The 23065-nt window shown below is 39.6% G+C and overlaps 1 protein-coding gene and 1 pseudogene across 7 annotated transcripts in view; both read right to left on the bottom strand.

Moving 5' to 3' along the window:
* Positions 1 to 23065, bottom strand: part of SLC9A9 (solute carrier family 9 member A9) — a 667550-nt gene that overhangs the window by 225769 nt on the left and 418716 nt on the right. The gene's annotated exons all lie outside the window — the stretch shown is intronic.
* LOC114890743 lies at positions 1292 to 22535 on the bottom strand (annotated as a pseudogene).

The following is a 23065-nucleotide window of genomic DNA, read 5'->3' as shown; positions in this document are numbered from 1 at the left end:
GAATTTTTAAAATAAATATTTGTTGAATCTTTCATATCCAATGCTTTTTTAAAATCTACTGAGATATTTTCTTTTCATTTGTTTATGTGGCAAATTATACTTACAATATTTTAATATTAGAGCATACTTACATTCCTGGGACAAACCCAGCTCAGTCATAACGTACTTTTGTTTTACACTGATGAATATGGATTGCTGATATTGCTTTCACAATCTTTGTATCTATGTCCATAAGTGAGATTGGCACACACGTTTCATTTTTATTACTGCCATTGACTGGTTGTTATTTCAGGAGTATTATAAGAGTGTCATTAAATGACTTGGGAAGCATTCCTCCTTTATCTTTTTTCTTAAAAGGTAAGTATAAAATTGAATGATCTGTTTCTTGAAAGTTAGATAGAACTCACCTATGAAACAATCTGGGCCTTGTTTTTTTTTTGGTGAATGGATTTTTAGCAACTGATTCAATTTCTTTAATGATTACAGGTCTACTTAATTCTTTTTCCCCTTCAGACAGTTTTTTTTTTTTTTTCGAGTATCACAATGTTTACTGACAGATACAAGTATATAAAATCAGGGCATGAACATGACTTGATAAATTAAGTAGACTTAATTTCAATACTATAATAAGAGGGACCAATTCAAATTCTCACCATTTGTTTCACACCCACAAAGACCACTTCAAGGGCATTTAGGATCTCTCAAAACTGACCAGTTTTGTGCAAGTAAACCATGTTTCTTTTAAAAAGACTTGTGCACTTGCCCAGGCTCAAGGATATTAAAATCTAGCACATAAAGCCCATTACTAGAGGTAGAAATACAGGCAATATACTATTATGGCAGCAACCATCAATTACAGTTAAGAATTTTTCTGTAACAACCAGATGGATAATCAAATATTGCAACAACTCAAGTATTACTGAGCAGAGTGCATTTCTACAGTATTCAGTGTTGCTATTCAGTTTTCTAACTTAAAACAGCCTACGATAACTAGCAGCAAAGAAGGTCCTTGCAATAGACTGCCTCTGCTTGAGAACTTGATGTAATTATTGCATGCTGCTAATATACTATCTAAACATTAAAGATACTCCTAAAATATTTGATGGTAGACTATGATTAAGACATTACACTACAAAAAGACCTTACGCAGAAAGAAATCCTAACTGACGTGCTTCTGCTTTAAATATTGTGAAAATGCTACAGCAGAATGAATTTTCGTAGTGGTTAGGTCAAATGGAGTTACATCATAGCAACAGTATGTTTTGCACGATTTAAGGCTTTGGCTGTTTTTTTAGTCAGCTTCTTCCTCTGATTCTTCTTCAGCAGTTTCTAGCCAGGTTAGCCACTGATTCACCTGGAACAAAGCCTTGTGTTTCCCTGGAAACTCATGGGTTATATCTTCTTTCCAAGCCAAGAAAGCTTCTTCTTCAATACTCTCCATGTCATAGAAGTGAACAAAAAAGTGAAGTAACATGGCTTTCGGGAAGTTGCTATTGTAGCAGTGTACCTGAAGAGCATAGAGAGCACTGGCTTGTAGATCAACGTGATCATGAAGGAATTTCTGCATTACTGGCTTGGAGGAAAGAAGCAGTCGTTTTTCCTGCTCTAACTATTCTTTGGAAGGAGCAGAGGAAGGATCTGTTTCATCACTGGGTGGGTTTACTTCACTAGAAACGTACTGTAAGAAGCTAGTCATTAAGATGTTCACAAATCCTTTATCTATATGAAGTTTGGGAGAGATGTTATCTTTAATCCACTTATATATGGTTTGAGGAGATGGATCCAACTTTATTTAACTTTAACAGTTCCTTCTCCAATTGGAGGAGTGGGAGTAAGAAACTGTCCCTTTCCTTCCAAGATCTCCAATATGCGGTCCTTATTCTGATCAATTTCTGGGAGCATTTTTTGCATATTGACTTGCTTTGTTGGAAGAGCTCTGCTGACCATTCTCGATCTTGTAATTTAGTTAAATGCTGAAGACAAAGTAAGAAGAGAGGAAAACGGGTGCCACTTTCCAGTGGTTGAGCTAGTTCTGAAATGCTCACCCGCTCCGAAATGATAGCATGAGCTGCAAACTGTGCTAAATATGATTTCACCAAGGGGATGTGAACCTCCAGTTTGGGGCACTGGTCCAGTACCTTCAGGAAAGCCTGCATGAGGTTGTCACTTGTGGTTATCCCTTTCTGTTTGAGGAAACTGATCAAAGAACTTGCTTTTTCTTGATCTTCATCACTTCTCTCTAGTGAAAGGATGATTACTTTGCTTAACATCTCGGGGAGAAAATGTTTAGGAGCCCTCATCTCTCTTACACCATTGACAGCTTCGTTTACATTTCCACTATTCAAATATTCGGTTACAACAGTTTCAGTTAATTTATGCAGTTCTTCCTTTGATGGTGGTGGCTTTTTACTGGTCTTGGCAGGCTTTTCCTGAATAAGTGGTGGATTAGTTTTGAGACCAAGCTGAGGTGTCTGTCCCGGAGGTGGTGTCTGAGTGCGTGGTGGTTGCGCACTACAGGAGGAATCACAGTTATCTGGCACTGGATTTTTTTTCATTAGGAAAGACTGAGCAGGCCTCAGGCTAATCTCATCTGCATTAAGCTGTCCTTAGAAAACCGAGGTGGCATATCCTTCGGCTGTCCTTGCAGCTGGGATAAGAGTCCCTGACTCTCATTATGGTAGAGCTGGCTTAGCCCCTGGTTTTCATAAACTTGCCTCCCATCTCCCCAAACTGCGATTGCGTGGGAGGCATGATGTGTCCCCCGTTGTCACTGAAGAGTTGGTTTGAACGATGACGCCCCAGGGTGGGTGAAAATCTATCCTGGATAACTCCTAGACCAGTACCAACTCCACTACCTGGCATTTGTCCAAACATATCAGCAAGTCCTCCAAGTGCATCCCTATCCATTTTCATCCTGGGTGGCATGAACCGTCCCTCCAACAAGAGGTCACTTCTCATCCCTTGAGCCATAGGAGCAGGAATAGACACTCCTAGATCTTTTAATGCATCTTGATGGATTTGATTGATCATCTTTAGTCCATTGTCAAGAAAAGCCTTGTGAGGAACTCAGTGGCGTTCTCTCAACTCTACAGTATCCTGCAGCGGCAATTCCTTACTTAACATCAAGGAGCACATTTGGGCAAAGTACTGATCCATTAAGGACTTGGCTCGTTCATAGTCTAACCTAGGTCTCACTATTCTCATTATCTGACAGAGGCACTCTAAATCCTCTCCCATATCTTTGAGTTGGACTCTCTTCTTTTTTTCCAAAAGTATTTTGATGCACTTATGAAGGATAGATTCATGAATAAGATCAAGCCTTCCAAGTTCTCCAGTGAATTTGATGTTCCCCAACATCTTGATCTTAGCAATGGCTCTCTGTTCCTCCTCCGTGGGGAGGAGGGGATTTTCATGCTTATCACAGACATCAACATTTCTGGTTCGGTTTTCCAATTCCTCTTGTAATTTGGAAATTAGGAGGCGTCTGAGTGTTGTGCTTTGCTTCTGTCCCGGTTGACCCTCTGCTGCTGGACCATCAAAGTTTGGTGCATCTTCTGCCAATCGCAGACATAGCTGAGCATACAGTGAGCTATATTTTGGCTCTTCTAGGGCTTTGTCCACCGTCAGCAGTATGACCCCTTTAAGGATGAGTTTAGACTCTACACCCACATTGAGGAACTCAAGGCATAGCTTGTCAAACTTCTCAGGAGTAAGCTGATTCAGTATGCCTCTTACTCTCGTGAAGATTGCATCCTGTCGTTCTTTTTCATATGCAGAGTTGTTTGCTGCGGAGTTGTCATCTCGTCTAGTGCTTGATGCAGGAATCCATTTCTGAGCGTTTTGCCCTGGGGTTTTCCCCAGGAACTCGCTGTTGCCAGCAGTCTTGGGATAGTGCTGAGGTGCACCTTTACTTCTCCTCCGCCCGAAGAAGCACTGAAACGAGAAGCAGCCGCTTCTACCATCACACTCTCCACTTTGGCAGCTTGACAAGGAAGACTCTTCAAAAGAATAATATTAATGGATGGGGTGGGGAGGGAAGGGGATGGGAGAAATGAAAGCCCTTCACCGAGAACTCAGCAGCTGCCACTGCAGCCGTCTCCTCAGGATCCGGTCGTCCGGGACGCGGAAGGGAGGGGGAGGGGAACGGAAAACAAGAAACGGGGAGCCCCTTCAAAGAGTTTTGGTAAGTTATATGGTTCTAGGAAATTGTCCTTTTCACCTAAGTTTTTAGATTTATTTGCATCGATTGTGCATGACATCTTCTTATCTTTTTAACCTCCACAGCACCTATGGTAATGTCCTCCTTTTCTTTTTTAACATTGTTAATTTTGGGGTTTTTTTGCCTTATCCAGATTGTCCATTTTATTGGTTATTTTCAAAGAAACAATTTTTGGCTTTGTTGATCCTCTCTATTGTAGTTTTGCTTTCCATTTCTTTTTTCTTTCCTTTTTACTGCTTTTACCTTTATTTTTTACTTAATTTTGTTCTTTGGACTTGTTCTGCTTGTTCCTTTTCTTAACTCTTAAACTGATATTTTTACTCATTAAATTTAAATTCTTTGTAGTTTTTTTTTTTGCGGTACGTGGGCCTCTCACTGTTGTGGCCTCTCCCATTGCGGAGCACAGGCTCCGGACGCGCAGGCTCAGCGGCCATGGCTCACGGGCCAAGCCCCTTTGTAGTTTTTAACATAAACATTAAAGGATATAAATGGTCTAATTTCATTTCAATACTACATTTAATTAGTTGCAAATTTTGATGTGCAGCTTTAATTGTATTTCTTTGGTAAAATTAAATACAATTAAACAATACATAAATATGCTTAGAAATAATTAGAATATTTCAGATGCTAGAGTCCCCTTTGACTATTCCTCCTGGTCCCTCCCACATCCATCCCATGTAGTCTATTTTTTTTCTAGAAAGGTATTCTCATTAAGATATATTTTTTGTACATGTTTTTCAAAAACAGTATTATTTTGAAAATATGCTGAAGGAAAATATAGTATCATTTTTAAAATTTGCTGGTTGTAGGTTTACATATGACTAATTTAATAGATACTACAAAATAGCCCTCTAAATTAGTATATTTTTTACCTTTTCATGAGCAGTTTATTGGAATATCTGGTTCCCTAAAACCTTAAAACACCTAGCCTGGTCAACTTTTAAAAATTTTGTCAATCTTATGAATATTATATTATTATCGTTTTATTTGTAGCCCTGATTAATAGAGAGTTTGGGCAACTTCTCATGTTTATTGACCAATTGGAATTACTGTTCAATGAATAGCCTATCTTTTTCTTTAACCATTTTCTTTAGATTTTTGTTTAAAATTATTCTTGTTATATATTGAGTAGACAATGTGGAATACTTATAACTATGAAATATAAAAATAGATAATATAACATATCTACACATTCCCCATACTGTTAAAGAAAAAGAACATGGCCTTTATACTTCAGAATTGCTCTCTGCTCCTCTGATCCCATCCCTTCCTTTCTGTCTGTGTGGTAATCACTATGCTAAATTTTGTGTACCTTATGGCCTTGTTCTTTATACTTTTTCTGCAAATTTTAATATCTCTAAACAATATATTATTTTGTTGTTATGTTTTTCAAATTTATATAAATGAAATCACATTGAATATATTGCTCAATATTTTGTTTTTGAGATTCATCGTGTTGTTTTGCTAGAGTTCTGATTCATTCATTTTCCCAGCTGTATGATATAAGAAATGGAAATGCAGTTATCCATTCTACTGTTGATGAACATTTGGGTTGTTTCCAGTTCTTTGCTTTTATAAACGGTGGAGCTTTGACTATTCTTGTACCTGTCTCCTGATGCAGGTATGAAGCACTTAACCAGAGAGTATCTACTTGGAGTGGAACTACTAGGTCAGAAGGGACATCGATCTTTTGCTTTATGGGTACTGTCAAATTGCTTCTCAAATTTACCCTCCCACCAGCAATGTGTAAATGTTCCAGTTGCTCCACACTCTTGCCCAAACTAGGCATTCGCTGATTCATTCATTCATTTATACATTCACTCAACAAAAAGTTATTGAGGACTTACTATGTACCAGCCACTATTCTAGGTGCTGGAAATGCAGTAGTGAACACAACTGACAAAAACACTTGCCTTTTGGAACTTCAATTCTGTAGAGGAGACATTAAACAAGATAAACAACTAAAATATATAGCATATTAGTGATATGAACTAAGGTTAAAAAAATAAAGCAGGAAGGGAGATATAAAATAGCAAGGTTTTTTTCCCCTCCAAGGAGTTCACTCTGCTGCCAGGGAGATGAGAGCCACAGCTGTTAGACAGAAGTCCTGATACTCTTGCCTGCAAGAATGAAGGCGAGAGTTAACGACCCCCCCTCCCCCCCAGGAGAGGGCAAAACCTGATGGAGAAATATTCAGAGTGAAAGTGCAGAGGTCAGAAATGATCTGACGTGCCACGTGGCCAAGACAGGAAGCTAAGTAGGAAGAAGTGGGGTTATTCAGTGTGTTGGCTGAACCACCCCCTTCTTCTCACTGACTTTGTCCCAGAAATTTCAATAGCTCCGGATTATTTTTGGCTTTTGGTTTCCCCTCACTGGAGGCTGAAAAATAATTATCAAGGTGGATGTTGAAATTTTAGATAGTGTCCAATGAAACTATTACTGACTTAAAGTAAAGACAAAGTAAAGATCTAAAATAAAAGTGAAGATGCAAGCCAGGTAGACATTTGGGAGAGAGACAGCCCGATTAGAGCTAGCAGCAACACAAAGGCTCTGAAGAATATCAAGGAACCCAGTGTGGTTGGAACAGAGAAGTAGAATGCAAGAGATCAGAATGAGAGCCATGAACATGGTGCTCTAGGAACTTGAAGGACTTAGTGAAGGATTTTGGCTTTTACTGGGGAAGATGAGAGGCACTGGAGGGTTTTGAGCAACAGAGTGACATGGTTCTGATTATGCTTTAACACCATCATTCTTGCTACTGTGTTGCAAATAGAAGCCAGTGATGAAGTAGAAGGGCCAGTCTGATGGTTACTGTAATAGTCCAGGTGGGAGATGTCAGTGAACCTGGACTACAGTGGCATTGATGGGGCTGGTGAGAGGAGAGAATATTCTGAATATATTTTTAAAATAGAAGTGAGATGATTTGCTGAAGGCCAAAGATGAAGTCAAAGATGACACAAAGATTTTGGCCTAAACAAATAAAATAATCCTAATGAGGTTAATGTCCCTACGAGGTAGGAAGAATTAATAGCCTCATTTAATAAATGAGGAAACCAAAGCCCAAAGAAGTACAGTAACTTGCCCAAGACCAAATAACTATGTATGTGGATCTGGGATTTGAACCCAGCTTGGCTGACTCCAGAATCTGTACTCTTAACCACTCAATTATATATGTTAATTTTTTTCACCCTGGTAGAATGGTTTGAATTCCCTATGTGACCACTGATTTGAACATTTTGTGATATTTTGATGACTATTAGGATTTCTTCTCATATGAAATATCTAATATCTTTGTCTAGTTTTCAAATCAATGGGTAGTTTATCTTTTTCTTATTGATCTGATCTGTAGGAATTCTTTATATATTCTGGAATATATGATCCTTTGGTAGTTATATGTCAAATTGCAAATATTTCCTCTTGTTTATCACTAGCCTTTCTCCTGTTTTTATGATGTCTTTTGATGAACAAATGTTCTTTATTTTAGTGAAGTCAAATAGATTGAACTTTTCCTTTATTTATTTTTTGTACTTTAGAAGTCTTCTGAAATAAAAGGAAAAATTAATCTATGCTGTTAGAGTCAAGATAGTGGTTACTCTTTTGGGGAAGAGCAGGGAGGTGACTGTAAGGGGCATTAGAGAGGCTTTTGAGGTACTGATAATGCTTCTTGACCTGGGTGCTGTTTACACAGTTGAGCTCAGTTCACAAAAATTCAGCAAGCTGTGCACTTATATGTATTTATCCTATGTATACTATAATACTTCAATTAAAAATTTTTTAAGTTAAATCTGACAGTCCCTTCCTTTTAACTCATGAGTTTAGTCCATTTACAGTTTTGTTCACTATTAATGTATTTGATTTTATTTCTACTGTCTGCTTTCAAATTACTCTGACTTTTCTATGCTTTGGGGGTGTTGTTGTTGTTGTTGTTCCCATTTCCTGCCTGCTTTTGTATTGATTGACTTTTTTCCTTCTTTATTTCCCACTGGGTTGGAAGTTATGCATTCTATTATAACATACATATCTTATGTAAAGTGAATTTCTGTTAGTACGCCCTTTCAATAACTAAAATTAAAATGCTTTGATCTGTTTGTGCCTCATTTTACTAATTTACTTTGGGGCTTCCCTGGTGGTGCAGTGGTTGAGAGTCCACCTGCCGATAGGGGACACAGGTTCGTGCCCCGGTCCGGGAAGATCCCACATGCTGTGGAGTGGCTGGGCCCGTGAGCCATGGCCGCTGAGCCTGCGCATCCGGAGCCTGTGTTCCACAACGGGAGAGGCCACAACAGTGAGAGGCCCACATACCGCAAAAAAAAAAGATGGAAGCAAAAATGAGAAAATAAAGTAAATTTTTTTTTTTTTTTTGGTGACATCTTTGTGGCCTTTGTCTAGAATGTGGCTTGCCAAAGATGCTTTGTTTTTGCCAGTTGTTCCACGCATATTTCCAACCTGGACCACATTTTAATTTATATTTTAAGTTTGGGTATTGTGGATATCATAGGCAGTATAAATTTAAACCATAAACTCTCATAAGGTCAAGCCTGAAGTCTAAATTTCTCAGGGGATACATCTTTCCCCACCTAGAACCCACCAATGTTTTCTGAGATATTGTAGATATAGTAGCTCACATGTAGAACTATTTAGGAGACAAGTCTAGCCCAGAAATTAGACTTGAAAATAGTTTAAAATCATTATTTGTATCCTCTTAATTCAATTCCCATTTATTTCCAAATATTGGTTGACTGTTTGCCTTATGTTAAAGATGTGCTAGTCACTGGGGATACAATAAGAAATAAAACGTAATTCTTATTTTCAAGGAAATAATAGTTGGATAGAGAAATTTACAGTCTTGTTACGTAGAAATGGTCAAAACCTAGTATGTGCACCACAAGTTCTCCCTTGTATGCCCATGACAGGTATTTAATTGGTCCCAGCTTTCTTTTCCATTGATTTTGGAAACAGCCATAAAACTCCACCTCTACATCATATTGTCAGTTCATCTGAGTCTTCATATATCATCCTTTCTTGCCTTTCCTGATCTAGAAGAAAGACCTGAAGCATCTAGTATTCCCTCCAATTATAACCAGCTTCCAAGGTCAGAAAAGACTGGGCACCAGGGTGGCATAGAAACAGCCAGATCTAACAAGGATTTCCCTGTGCTACTTTAACACTGCCCTGGATATTTACCTACACTGTGGCACAACCTTGCCACTTCATGCCATTATATTCACTATATTAGAAACTTATAAGAATATAAGAAAGCATAAGTGAAAATATGCTTAAAAATTCAGTAAAACACAACCTAAAAGATTACCCTGAAAAATAGAAAAAAGGTCATAGAAAGAAACAGGATCTGTAAAGTTTCTCATGAGGCCAACTGCCTGCCTCTCGTTACCCACACCTGATTCTCATTGGGCCTGCCCGGATTTCATTTGGCTCTCAGGTCATTGCTTATTTTCATATGGGGGCTACATAACAGGGTCTCTTCCAGTCCCAGAATTCCATGGAGAGAAAAAGAGAAAATGTCAATAATTAATGAACTGTCAGGGAGACACAGCTTCAACACATCCTGAATCATGTAAAAATTCCTACTCTACAGCTCTTAGGCGTGACCAGTGAAAGGCCAGCATTTAACTTTTCTGAATGTATTTTAATATAATGCTTATCTTTGCTTCCAAAACGCACAATTTCATAAGGTAAGAAAAAACTGATATCTAAATTAAAATGAAAAATGCGGATGCGGTGTCTTATTTTTACTTTTCACAAAACTCAACTTTGCAGAACTTCATATTTTTCTTAATTCTTAGAAAAACAAATGAATAAATTTAAAAAACCCATATAATTAATTTTATCAAAACTAACCCCAGTAATCACCCCTCCTAATAATTTGTACCTCTTAGGAACTGTTACACTTAACATCGAGTCATAAAAAGAAAGTGCTGGGTTATAAAGACACAGCTTGAATCCCAGCTCTTTGGTTGCAAGCTGTGTGAAGTTGAAAACTTGAAGCCTCAACATTATTCCATGTAGAATTGGAGAATTTAATACTTACTGTGCAACATTGTTGTTATGTAAACCTTCCGGCAAATATGAGGGGCTCAATGAAGGGTAACTGTTGTCATTATATTTTTCTGTAATCCCCTCAATGTCTAGCACATAGGGATTCTCAATTATTCATCATTGAAAGACAAACAATCATGACAAGATTGTATGTATTGTGTATATCTAAGGTAAGAAGGTAATGAGAAAGAAACAAAATATTTATGGTACATATATTTATTTTGACTTCTGCCACATAAGCTATGTAAAAAGAAGAAAGAGTTGAATATAGATGTCTCCTTTACCCAAGTCAAACAATGAAATCTAACAATAATGTTACATTTCTTTGATATGCTGAAAGGACATGATATTGAGGGGGTCCTTTTTTTTTTTCTTCTGTTTTTGGCCTCACTGTGTGGCTTGTGGGATCTTAGCTCCCCGACCAGGGATGGAACCCTGGGCCCACAGCAGTGAAAGTGCCAGGTCCTAACCACTGGACCACCAGGGAATTCCCTGGGTGGTCCAGGGAATGGATGCCTTAGCAGAGCAGATGGGAAGAGAAGGGAAGACCAGAAAGAAGGAGGAAGACCAGGAGGGGACTGACTCTCTCAGAAACCAAGTAAAGAGGTGGATTGAAGAATGTATCTGTTGTCTATGATGAAAAACCCTGTGCTGAGGAGAAATAGCTAGAAGGGATCAAGAGGCTGAAGACACAGGGGGGAGGAAGATGACTGAAGTCCCTTAGGAGATCCAAGTCCCTGCTCTCACAGGAGAGGAAAAGGATAGAGGCTGAACTGAGATGAAGGATCAAGGTTAATAGATTCCCCATCCAACTAACAGTCTCAGGTATCAAAGTCAAGCTGAAGGCAAGGGTGGCATGGGATTGGAGAATGTGCAGAAAGAGGAGAAAGTGGATCAGCTTTAATAATCAGGGAAGAATGTGTGGTGGCCACATTGTTTCTTCATACGTATATAGTTGCTTCGAAAATGCTTGACTGTACTAAAATCAGTTTTTGCATATATTTTCTGAAACAAGACCCTAGAATTCTATCTATACTAATCTTTTGGGTTTCCAGAGTGCCCGTCATTATGACCAATGAATGGAATTAGATTTCTTGAGACCTATATCCATACTCAACCAAGATGAACAAAGTATACTGAATGCTATACAGATGTCAAAAGAAATTGTCAGCCTAGGCAAAATATGGCTACCTGTTCTAAAAAATGCTAGCTAAAGGAGGATGCAGTTAAGGAACTGGTTCTTATATTTTTAAGCCTTTTGAAAATGTCATTTGTCTATTTTTATATTGTTTAAATCCACACAAATCCATTATGAAAAAGACCTCATCTTGCATAGTAAGGACAGAGCTCCAACAAGCGTCGATTACATGCTAAATAGTGTCCCTGCATGAGGTAAGTATTATTTCTCCCATTTCCCAGATGAAGCCTCTGTGGCTCAGATTGTTGAGTGACATATTTAAGATCACATAGCAAGTGACAAGTAAGGACCCTGGCTCTGTCAGGTTAGTGGTGGGTGCTTTCTCTAGAATGCTGAAGTAGCATATGAATCTCATCCTCCAAATCTCCCTACCATCTTCTCTTTGCTCTGTGAGTCTCTTGGGGAACCATTTCTTCTTTTACTTTAGGAATTAGCATTCAAATGTCATTACAACCTTAAAAGCATATTTCTGGGTCTATAATGAAGAACAATTTTATCCCTTTAAAACATACCCTTTCACTTAGATGGTGCCAATAAATTGTTGTGGCATCTGATTTAATCTGATATATAAATAAGAAAGAATGAAATGATAAAAATCCACAGGTTGTAAGAGCAGAAAAGTAGATGGATCTAGATACATCTCTTTGGCCAGTAATGACAAAACAAAGAAGAAGACTTAAGATTAATGGGAGATGCTTATTTTGTAACTGTCAAGTAGATGGTGCAGGATACAAAATTGTACACACACAGTTTAGTCTTGACTAAATTAAAATAGCTAAGAAATACTAGCAGAAAAAAATGCCAAGTTCAGGTAATATGCAATGAATTCTTAGCATACATTTGTAAATCCTGGAATTGTGGGTAAATACTAGTTTAAATATTAGTTGTTCTGATCAGGAATGGAGACACTGTGTTGGTTCTTTGGGAGTATAATGATATTCTAAAAGGCAAAGAGAAGTGATGATTTGAAAGAAAAGCAGTTTGCCACAGATCAGCAAAAAAAAAAAAAAAAAGCCAGAGTATTAGCAGTTACAGTGGTTGCTTTTAGGCAGTAAGATTTTCTTTTACTCTCATTATTCTGTTTTATATTTACTGGTATACTACAAGAATTATGTTATTTTTATAAATAGAAAAAATAACAAAGTCAAAGCCATTACCAAAAGCTTTTGGCAGGTGGCTTTGAAGTCTGGGTCTTTTAAGTCCACAGGGGGAACGGCACCAAACCATCAAACCACAGAATCCCTGCTTGTATGGGGCAGGGAGTGACAAAGCAGTCGTCAGAAGCGCCACAAGGAAATGTCTCTTGGGCTTGTTGTCTTGTTCCAAGGAACAGCCCGAATGCAGGTCTACACAGGATTGTTTCAATTCACCTGTCATAGTGGCGAGGACGTGAGCAACCGCCCAGAAATGCTTGGGAGCAGGCTGCTCTGTGGGCACGCAGTAATCAAAGAAAATAGGCAGTAATCGTCCAGCAGTTCCAGCTGTCTTTAATGTAACTCCAAGCAAATATACTTACTTCCTGTATTTTAGCATCTACACTGGGTTTAAAGAAACAGATCTGCCAATAATTTAAGAGAACAAAGGCCCCTCTGAGCCCACACACGCCCCTCCCCAGCATTGCATGCTGCCCCCTCCCAGCCGTGCTCACCTCCAGCAATCAGTTCCATTTCTAAGGAGACAGAGAACAATTTATTCAGCTTCAATTTGCTGAGAGGAAAACCTCCTATTCTCTAATATTAATTCTTGAAGGAGATTCAAAAACAATTTTTGTTCCTTGCCAAGGTTTGGGGCTTTGAAAGATATTAATGTAGACAGTCTTTGAAATATTAGGAGTTGGCAGCCATTGTAAGGATCTTGAACTTAGCAAGGAAGTCTCAGTGCAAAGTATATGTTATCTTATGTGTTGAAATATATATCAAGCTTCCTGTGCAGTGAAGGGCTTGGGCACCCTTGCGGAACTATGGACGTGGACATGGACAATTGTTGCATTCATTTCAAGCAGATCTACCCCGTATTAGGGACCAGGGTTATTTGGGGAGATATTTTCTTATTTTAAAGTAGGGTTTTACATTTCCAGTTCTGAAACTCCTTCCATGCAGTTTTAGGCAAATCTACTTGGAATCCACAAATATACCCAGAACAGTGATGACCTGTTTCCTCTTCACAGATTTAACATTTTCATTTTTGCTTTTCACCAGTTTTCATAGATAGCATGAAATATGTTCTGTCATTCCTTTCTACGCCTTAACATAAGATTAATAGACTATCATTTTAACTAAACATATTAGCCGTATTGGAGCACAGGAGGATCCAGTACAGCGAAAAGTATTTAATTGACACTTGACCACTTGTGTCTTTTCATTGTTAGCATTTCCTATCGGTTTAGGAGAGTGAAAATCAGGGAACATGATCACAAGGCTGATGTAACTGGATTAGGATGATTTTTTTCATCTAATTGACTAGTTGTCTTGGTGCCACACAGTATACGCTGAGCGCTATTGCATCAGAATTTGCCGGCTCTCATATAACGAAAGCAATCCTAGCGACTCCCTGCCCCAGTCCACCTTCTGACTTATCTTTCTAAAACACAGTGTGCTTCTGCCGTTGCCCATCAACTTTAGCTGCCTCCTTACTGTCTGTCAAATAAAAGCCAAACTGCTTAGCATGACTTTTAAGACTCAACACTCTCCGAGATCTAGCACCAGGCCCATCTCCTGATGCTTAGCCCTCCTCCCCTCTGCCCCTTAGTAGTGGGAGCAGAGCCAAGGGGTGGTATGGGCCACATAGGAAACTGTTTTGTAGGGAGTGGTGGTCCAGGTAGAGGTGAGGGACAGGCTTAGTGGACAGAGGGTGGCACCTCATGTTAAGAGCCGGGCGTGTGCACCTGGGACAAGGTGACGAGAATGCTACCAGGTTGGGGCTAGGCAGTAGCATGACCAAGGCTAAGTGGCTGTAACGAAAGTAAATATCCAGGGTGTGGAAGTGGGAGGGAAAAAAAGAAGACTAAAGCTGGAGAGGGATGGAGAAAACTATATCCATTCCTTTTCCTCAGAAACCACTTTCATCAGCAGACTTTGCAGAAACCATAGACACCCAAGGAAGGGAGAAGTGAGTATTCCTCCTTTGAGCACTCATTTTGGATTCAGATTCTTTGCGCTCAGCTCCCTGCTCCACCACTGCAAGCTCTGTGACCCCAGTCAGGCAACTTTGCTTTTCTGTGCCTCCTTTCACCCACTGGTAAAATGGAGCTAAGAAGAGTTCCTACCTCATAGAATTATTGGAAGGATTAAACAAACTAACTGAGGTGTCTGCACATGGTGGGTCTTCAGTAACCCTTACTGACGATTATATTTTTATGATAAATTTGGACAGTTTTTTCTTTACACATTTAGGAAATAAGGAATCACAGAAAGCAGAATTGGACTGCAGTGTACCGACTAGGGTGAGCAACTAGTCTCAGTTTGCTGGCATCTTTTCCTGTTGTAGCACTGAAATCTCCAATCCTGGGAGCCCCTCAGTGCTGGGCTAACCAGGACCATTGGTTGGTCACCTAGTAACGAGTGTGGGAGCTCTTTGCAAACAGAATGCCCAGCTGCTTAGCAGAATGGCGTTAGTTGAATCATGTGAAATTGCCATTTCTGTAGTTGAAAACATCAAATAGCCACAGTTTCATGTGGTCCAACATAGTAAAAAGTCCTAACATGGCTAGGAGTGGGTAAGGAGAAGAAGGTGCCTTCTCTACTTTAACTTGTCCCTTTCGCTTAAAAGAAATAAAAGTCAACAAAGGTTTCTTGAGTATTTACTATGTGGTAAATCAGGACTTTATCTTGACTTTGGTTAATCTTCATAAGTGGGGAAAATCAACAACATGAAACAATGGGAATATAAAGCCACCAAGAGCATTAACTCGAGAGGAAAAGAAAAAAAGCCTGAAGGAGAACATGTGCCTCCTAAAGATGAGGAGAGAGCCAGGGCCATGGTGGGAGGAGAGAGGGCGTCTGAACAGGGTGCAGTGACCCTTGGGGGAACCTAACTCGTTGAAGTTCAGATCCAGAAGGCTCTGGAGCAACAATCACAGTATCTCACTTCAGGGTGGGAAATGCCTTTCTGGAAGGAAGTCAACCTTCCATGGCCTAAACCACAACACTGAGATAGTTAAGAAAAACATAAGTTAAACTTTAAAAAGTTTTTTTTATAAAAACACAGGAGGGAGAAAAAGTCCAAGTTCATTGGCTTTTGGAAAAGACCTAGAGGATTTCTTATTCATCTGAAGCATTTTGGCCCCATTTCTACTAAAAAGTTTTAATTGTCTTTGATATGTAATCCTCTCTAGGGGTTTGGATAAAACAAGGGCATTATGAAGTTTTGGTTGGGGAATGACATCCCATAAAAGGATCTGTGAGTGGATTTTGGAAGGATCCAACGCTGTTTTGTTGGATAGTTTTATATATTGGATGAACTGAACACACTAGAGCAGGGATTTTTAACTCTTAAGAAAACTCGAAGTACATTTTAACAGAGAAGAAAACAGAAGTCGTAGCTTTCAATTCCAAGGACTCTGTGACCTATGAATGGTCACTGGCTTCAATGGAGAGATTGAGATTTATATAAAGTATTTGATATTTATATAAATTTGCATAGTATTTATAAAGTATAAAGTAGTTGATATATATTAAAAAGTGAAGAATTCAAAAATGCAAGCCTAAAAAAAATGGACACTATATCTGATGCTGTATTTTTAGCTAATTTCTCAAAAGAAAAGTCTGTCCAAGGAGTGCCTTACTTCGTTTTAAATTTATTATGGGAGGAAGGGATGCCACCCCCCATGACTCCAGGATGGAGGAGTGAGAATGAGAAATCTGGGGTCGTGCTTGCCAAGAGTCTAGCCTGAGTATCACCTGTTCTTAGAGCCTGGAAGGCAGCTGCAGCCTCGTTTAACTTTATGGTTTATTTCAGCCTGCATTTATTGAGTCTGTGACACACACTGTGCAAGCAGAAGGGAAGGAATACCTGCCTTTGAGGAATGGAGAGGTTTGTGGCTAATAAACAAGAAGGGGCCACTAAGCAACTGAATTATCATGGTTGGTAGAATATCCAAGTTATTTTATCTGGTCAAGGTTTTCCCTTACTGACCAGAAGGAAAAATGCCCATGCATTTTCTCAAGTCTGTCAGAAAGTCTTGAAAACACTATCCAAATAGTTGTTGCAGCACACAGCAAACAGAGACAAGAATCAGGCAGCTAAAGGGCAGATATGGTCTCTCACTGCTCTGTCAAGACATGCGTTCCCCACTACCTGTTTTCTGATCTAACCAGCTTCAGATTGGTTGCTGCTCTACCTAAGTTCATTGAAAAAATTGCTATAATGTGATCCATGATTTGCCTATGTCAACTGAGCTTTTTTTAGCATTTTAAATTTGATTTCATGGAATAAGATAATTCTATTACAGATCAGAAGCTTGAACTGCAAGATGTAATTACGAGTCCTAATTCTAGCACTCAGAAAACAAATAAGACAAAACAAAAACAAAATAACCAAAACCAAACCTAACATGCATATAAGTGCCACAAACGCTGTAAAAACGAGTGTGTGAAAACTTATTTAATCCTCACCACAATTCTATTCATTCGTCAACAGCTATTTGGTGAACTCTGTTACCGATTCTGATGCCGTGAAGTAGAAGCTATCATTATCCCCAGTCATGAATGAACCTGATTCACCCCCTCAGGCCTCCTTTTGGGTATCCTGGCCTCACCGACCTCTTGAGATTTTGAATGCTCTCTTGGCAAGGAAAGCAAACTGCAATCCCCAAACTTCCTCTTTTCCTGAGAGTTCTGCTCTGGACTCTCCTGAGCCCACAGTGAATTCAGCTGAGTTTTACTTATTTGATTCTCTTCAAAAGAGTAGTAAGGGCACCTTTTCTTGTCCTTGGGGATTGGGACTCAAATGAGGGGATGAAAGAACCCACACTACAAGTGGTCCACAGTCCGTCCTCCTGCTGGAAGTGCAGTAAACCAGGGAGGGCATGACATGTGGGAAGCTTGTCTGAAAAATCTTTAGAAAAGAGGCAGTCTGTGCAAAACTTCCTTCACTGGGTTCCTTCTCATTTCCTCTTTATAGCTTAACTCTCTATAAAATACAAAATGTGGGTGTAGATGATGAGAAATGGTAGGAAGAAACAAGACCAAATGATCTATGTAATTGTTGCTCAACATATATCCACAAGCCTCATTTTAATGAAGGATATCTATATCGTGGCCTGGAACATCGCCCATGACATAGTAAGTTAAAAAATAGTAAGAAGTAAAAGAAAGGGCTTCCCTGGTGGCGCAGTGGTTGAGAGTCTGCCTGCCGATGCAGGGGACACGGGTTAGTGCCCCAGTCCGGGAAGATCCCACATGCCGCGGAGCGGCTGGGCCCGTGAACCATGGTCGCTGGACCTGTGCGTCCGGAGCCTGTGCTCCACAACGGGAGAGGCCACAACAGTGAGAGGCCCATGTACCACACACACACACACAAAATAAAAGTAAAAGAAAGAATCTTTGGTGTAGGGAGATACCACAAGTGCACGAGCAGACCCAGGCCGACAGCCCAGGTCTCCCATGTCCAGTGTCAGTTGCCCTACCTTCTCTGCTTCCCAGATGCCAAGATTGTGTGAAGACTGACTTGGAGACACACAGGATAATTCAGTACCTATATTCTCTCGCTTCTGGGAGGCATTGTGCAGATGTTAATAATTCAAAAAGTCATGGCTCTAACCCAGCAGAGGATGCTTTGTAAAGGACAAACACACTGAAATCTGGGAAGGTGCAGTAAGTGAGGCTAAACAGGTAGAAGTAGTCAGATATACGAGCATACCACATGCAAAACATAGCAAAGCTGACCTTTGTTGTGTTACTGATGCATATAACCATGAAAAAAACCCTACATCTTTAAACATCATATATCTTCGAATCATCTGGAGGTAGAGGTATTTTAAAAATGTATCTGAGAGAGAGAGAAAAATATTTCAAACAGACCATTGTAGCCAACGTCCCTTTGTCAAGGAAAGGTCTTTGTAGCTAAAGTGAAATGGCATTTCTTTTTTAATGAGGTGAACATTTGTGAAGAGCTATTATGCATATTTTTCAAAAAATAATAGTGTAGATCTCTCCTGTAAAGCAATAAATGTCTGGGTTTAGTCCACCTAACCTATTGTCTAAAATATAATGAAATTTTTAACATAAGCATCTACAAATAAATTGAGTTATATATCGCAAGTTGGAACAATTCACAAAGCTATAGCAAAAAGCTTTTCTTATTAAAGATTTCATTTGGTAAAAACTGAGTGTAATAATTATCTTGCCCAGATTTCACTTAAAATAACAGTTATGTTTGTGGGAAGAAAGCCCATATTTTACACATTGAAAATTAAATCAGTTGTCAGATGATACTTTGAAACTCAAGACCAGCTCACAGTGATTAAAAGATAATAATGTTTCAAGAATCAAGTAAATCTGAAAGTCAATAAAACACAAAAATAATTTATTGGTGCTTTTAAACATTTGAAAATAAATTCTAAAAAATTATTTTAAATGATGTGTAACTTCTGTGCAGCAGAACCACAAATCAAATCATCTCTCTGTTCACCTAGTTCAAAGTTTGAAAGGGAAAGCGTGACTTTTTGAAGTTGACTGACCGTAAAATGTGAATTTTTTAACTGGATTTCTCAATATTCCTGTGGTAACAGATTTCTCCAGGAGCCCACTGCATTTGGGCACCTCTCCCAGAACCCTGGAACTACACCCCCAGGGTCAGGCAATGATGTTTTTTGGATGCAGGTGCTGGGCATGTTTTAGCAGGAGGATCATTTGTTCGCGTTAAAGATCATGGGTTCATTTAGGGACCCCAGACTCTTTTGGTCCACAGAGCTCGGATTTACTCCTAGGGCGGAGCTAGGGGTCCTGGCGTCCCTCTGAGTCTTTTGTGCTGACCAGCAGGGTAGATTTAAGTGTTTCTTTATCAACCCTAGTGGTTGTTTGGCTTGACATTTGGAAACTGGTGGAAGAGTTGGGATGCTGGACAGTGGGATCAGAAAAACATATTTGGAATAAATAAGTTTGGCATGAGGTTTTCTTTGAACTGCAACCCTTAAGTCATTGGGAAACTAATGGTGCAACTAACATTTTACTTAAAAAAAAAAAGGCTTAAAAAAGTCACTTTTGTGTTCTGTGGCATAAGCTGAAGCTTCTGTTGCAATTTAAAATCAAAAAGCATTTTCTTTTCAAATGGAATTTCTAGGTTGAGGGAGGCCTTTTAAAAAATGATAGAAAAAGGAGCTTTGATTGCATAAATCATTAAATCCTTAGAATATTCGGATGAACAATAGAAATGGAATCATCTCTCTTTTAAAAGCAGATCTGAAGTTTAACTCCTGTAGGTCACCACTTAAATCATCATAATAAATCACAACCAAGGAAAACACTTAGGAAAGAATCACTTAAAAGTGCTGAGAAGGCATAGAATATATACATTCAAGTCAAAGTAAAATTAAGATATTGACGAACATAGAGATTGGAGCAAGTCAGTCTTAAGGCAGCTTAGAAGACTTTAGTGTTCTGTCATAGAAGTTTCTATATCACAAAATCAACTAGCACATACTGTTTCTGAACAAAAGATTCATGTTAGAAGCAGAACCTGGAGTCAGCTTCAATCCTATCACTTTCTGCCAATGATACCTGGGTGTTTTATTTTCATGTCCAGTTGAACATCGTCAATAAATTTACTTTTTTTTTTTTTGCTTAACTCTGAAAAACATGGTGTAAATTGCTTGAAATTAAGTACTAATATACGCTTTTGGAAACAGCATTTTTTTCTATCTATTTCCAAGTAGTTGAGTATGCTCCTTATGGTGATATGAGCTTTCAGAGTACTGATAACTTATGACACAAATGTGTTTTTTGTGGGGGAAGGATTCAGTGAATAGAATAAGGTTTTCTAAGATGAAAGCTCTTGAGAATGTTAAACAATCCAAAATTCTTGGGACTTCCGTGGTGGTCCAGTTGTTAAGACTCCGCGCGTCCAATGCAGAGGGCATGGGTTAGATCCCTAGTTGGGGATCTAAAATTCTTAACCATGTACAATAATTGCACATAGATTATAACTTTAGACACACGTTTGATTCTTCTTTACACATCTACCTCATCATATAGAAAACATTAAACTTTCTTTTGTACAGTTCTGAAAATTATCAAAGTGTGCCTTAGCCACAGGTTCTGAGAAACAGACATGGCAAGTTTTCTCTCAATTCATACATGGTAGAGTACAGTAATTAGAATCACTGTCATTTAAAAATACCACCTCCTTAGCTGAAGAAATTAGAGATTTGATTTCAACATTCTCAAGAGTATTGACTCTAAAAAGATATTATTTATTGAGGCTTCAAATAATTTTAGGTGGAAAAAATTCTCTATCCCAGAATTATCTATAGTATGGGATACTGTAGGTAAGTCTAGATTCAGATGGATCGTATACTTAGCAACTTTCCAAAGGTATTTCATGAAATTCATCACAAATAAGTTGTCCTATGAAACTAAAACTGGAAATGAAAGTTAAACTGTGGGATACTCTTAAGTCAATAAGTAGAGGTGGAAGAAAGGCAGCTTGGTGAGGTGGGAAAAAAACCCTGAACTTGGAATCTGTCCTAAACCCACCCAGGTCTATTTGTTGTATGATCCCAGGTAAATGAGTTAGCTCTCTGTGTGCCAGTTTCCTCCTCAGTAAAATAGCTGCTCTTAAGACCTAACTGACCAGTTGTTGTCATGAAGACTGAATATACTAATTTTCAGTAAACCACCTTAGACAGTGACTGGCACCTATTAGATATTCGATAAATATTAATCAAATCTGCATTCTCCCAAGTTAAAGATGAAAGTAGTGAAAATAAATACCCCTAAATAGCTCATTCTAGTTGAAGGACCATTTTTTATGTAGTGCAAGAGTTGTGCAATCTGTGATCACTACAGTGAATCTGTGAATCTTAAAGTGAAACCTCCATTTGTCTGCTTCAGACAGGTGAGCAACTCACCCTACGAGGGGGTCTGTCAATTGTTCTCTTCGGCTTGTCAGTCTGACTGCCTTCCCAGATCTAAGAACTGTGAAAATACTTATCTGGGTAATGTCCCCGAAACATCCTGACTGCAAATATAAAGGCATTTGTACAAACATCTAAACCCTGATGGCTCTGAACCTCCACCTACTCACACAGAATGTAAGATCCCTTCCAGAGTTTCCTTTTCCCTTGAATGTTTATGGGAATCCCAAAGGGGAACCTCATGAGTGATGTTAATGTCCCCCAAGTCACTGGTTCTCAAGCGTTGCTGTACATTAAAGCCACCCAAGGAGATTTAAAGAGCTCTGCTGCCTGGTCCATCCCACCCCCTGCCAATTAAATCAGAATCCCCGGGGGAGGCACCGGGCACAACTCCTGGGTAATTCCAGTGTGCAGCCTGGTTGGAGAAGGGCCTCAAGCCCACCGGCGTGCAGTTCCCACCCCACGTGAAGTCACCTGGACAGTTTGGCTTCAATCTGCTGGATCAAAACCCCACCTGTCAAATGACAGAACCTCAGCCCTTCCCCGTCCAGTGTCTTTCTAGAGTCCCAGGTTTGGTCACTCATTAGAATCACTTTGGTAGAGTTAAAAAAAATATATTGCGCCCAAGCCCTACCATAGAGTAACTAAATCAGAGTTCCTAGGCATCTGGGATTTGTAAAAGCTCCTCAGTCATTCTAACAGAGTCCAGGGCTGAGAACGCCTGCTCTGAGGGCTTTCAGGAGGAGGGAGCGGAAGTGGCACATATGACCAGAGTCTGGAACTTGCCACGTCTCAGCTCCAGCTGCCCACGTGCTTGCTCAGCTCAGCCACAGCCATGCTACCTGCGCCCACCTACTCTCGCTGTACTCCGAGCTGCTGACTGTGCTCTTCATGCCGCCTGCACTGCAGCTGCCTGCTGCCTGCAATTCTAGGACAGCCTCATTCCTGGGGGCCCCTGTTATTTTTGCCACCAGCACCTGAAGCTCCATTTCTGCCTGCCTCCTGGTCTTTGCCACTTATCTCTCCCTCCAACTTCATTTCCTTGTGTCCAGTTCTTTTAGAGATGGTCCCTTAGTAGAGGTATTTGGACACCCACTTAAATTCTTTCTAGTTTACCAGCCAGCATTCTGGGAAGAGAGGAGGGTCCCAGCAGGGACACAATGCTGCCTCCCCCTCTCCCCATTTTACCTATTAGTGCTCTCGTCCTCAGAGTATAGGCAGGCCAGCAGGTGGGTGGGTTAGGAGGGCCACGTCCATTCTCACAAAGTCCCGCAAAAAGATGCTGACCCTCAGGCTGTACTAGACCCCTTCCCACTTATAGGAATTTCCCACTTAAGGGTTTGGTTATTCCTCTCTGTGTCTGGCTTCTGTCATTAACCCCTTCCTCATACATATATCACTACATGCCTGAAGCCCAATCAGGGATAAAATTCAAGCTCCTTCCCTTGGGTTGTCTGGACCTTGGACAAATCAGGAACTAGGGCTAGATGCCTGTATTAGTGCCTGGGAACATTCTAGA

Source organism: Monodon monoceros, unplaced genomic scaffold, assembly GCF_005190385.1.
Source record: "Monodon monoceros isolate NGI ecotype Baffin Bay Population unplaced genomic scaffold, NGI_Narwhal_1 Super_Scaffold_11, whole genome shotgun sequence".
NCBI lineage: Eukaryota > Metazoa > Chordata > Mammalia > Artiodactyla > Monodontidae > Monodon > Monodon monoceros.
The sequence above is the reverse complement of the archived record's forward strand: the minus strand, read 5'-3'. Positions and strand labels throughout refer to the sequence as shown.